This window comes from Manacus candei, unplaced genomic scaffold, assembly GCF_025592945.1.
Source record: "Manacus candei isolate 608988 ecotype Guabito, Panama unplaced genomic scaffold, ASM2559294v1 h1tg000043l, whole genome shotgun sequence".
NCBI classification, from domain to species: domain Eukaryota; kingdom Metazoa; phylum Chordata; class Aves; order Passeriformes; family Pipridae; genus Manacus; species Manacus candei.
This window is the reverse complement of record NW_026138091.1, coordinates 14,832,501-14,834,515: the sequence shown is the minus strand read 5'-3', so window position 1 is coordinate 14,834,515 and position 2,015 is coordinate 14,832,501.

Below are 2,015 nucleotides of genomic sequence, written 5' to 3'. Positions count from 1 at the left end.
GTAATGTGCTGATGCAAAATAACATACATGATCCCATGTGATGTTGTCATTAATGGTTTGCACTTTTTTGGATAAAACTCGGTGTGCTTCATGTATCCCAATTCCGACATAAGAGAGCTACAGCAAGCTATAGAAAGGCTTCTATTAATTCAGCTTTTTAATGTGGAAGAAGGTTCCTCCCAGAAAGAATAAAACCCTGTGGGTTATAAATGGATCAAAAAGAATTATATTTTTTATTTATACTCCAGAAATGTAAGCAAGTGAATGAAATGGTTTCATATACATTTTTACATCCAATAGCAGTGAAAACACTGTTCATACATCGACTCTATATTAAAATGTACATCCTGTTTTCCTAAATATGCCAAATTTAATGGACAAACTCCCTCCATAGTGATCTGAATTCTTGAAACAACAAGGGCAAAATGGGCTTCCGGGTAATTGCTCTAGAGCAATAATAAAGTTACCCTTTCAGAATGCACATTAATAATAAAGCGTGCAGGCCAAACAATAACAATTAAAAAAAACCCCAAAATGTGAAAGCCAAGTTTGAGGAAATTTGTAAATCAGACTATGGGGAGATGCAGGACATTTGAGTCCAGGCTGGTTTATCCTAAGTGCAGTTCAGTAACTCTGATCCTAGCTGACTGTGCTTGGATTCCCTAATCATAAAGAAATGCATTCTTATGAAGTTAATCAGCTGTAGATACAGAATGCTGATGACAGTTTCTCCATATATGCTTTATCTAAAGAAAACCCATTTAGTGGCAAATCTACCAAATACTTGTAACATTCACATAAAACTTTAATTGATTTTCAAACAGTACAACTGTGCCATGAATTCAACCACACAGAACATAAGCCTTAAGCTCACTAGGTTTAAGCAATTGTGACTTTGTAGACTAAAACTATGTAAAATAAAATCTGATAACTCCCTGGTGTTAGAGGTAGACAGTTTTCTTTCAAATCCTAGGTTTGGTCCTTTATTTTATTCAGCAGTGAAAGCCATGAATACAGAACGAATAACAACTGTTACAATTCTCAACCATGACTTCTAACGTCAGAGAATTCAAGGTATGAACACAGTACACAGTAATGAAAAGTATCAAAAATTAGTTTACCTCAAAAAAGATAAATAAAACAGGTATATCCCACCAATACATAAACAGATGTTTGTGCTACAGTTAAAATTTGCTGTATACAAAAGATCATAATCCCCCGTCCTCAGCTTATGATAGAAGCAAGAATACATGAGCCATTTAAATTGTCAGACATTATGCTTTATAAGGTATGCACAGAAGTTCAAGCAATAAATACATACATTAGTTCAAAGCCTTACAATAGCTACGCAAAGCAGATGCAGAAAAGCAGATTTGCTATTACTAGCAAGCAATGATATAAGAGTAAAAATTCATGAAATGCATTAAAGCAACATTTTTCTTAGAAAAAGTTCTGGTCATTTATGGGTCCACCAACATTTTTACATAATATGCACAATTATCAAAATACAGACCAAGCATCTCAGAAAACTCCAAAAAACCTAAAATCTATTTTCAAAGCAATTGCAGTTTTGGAGGTTTTTCTGGTATAATGTGCAAGCAGCTATTTTTTTTTTAAATTGTATTTATATAAAACCCATGCAAAACTCTACAGGTATATGCATTCTGTGGCTGAGACTTCCTTTCAAAAGTTTTGTAACTGAGGTATGCATACTTTAGCATTGTAGTCTTAGGCCACCTTCCTGATGGTACAATTACCACATTTACTTCCAGTCCATCAAAGTCTCTTGAACATGCACTTGAAACACCCATCATTCCCTTTCCGGTAATCCTCACATCAGAATCTTAGACGACTGATTGACTGAAAACAATTGCTTACAAGGTGAATCCTTCTCTTGATGTAATTACTGTAAACTTTCTGTTGATCATGACCCAAAGACAAACATAATGAAAAGTAGCAGTTACTGTGACGTTCTCACAATTCATGCAATCTGCCATAATTGTTCTAATTTCTTT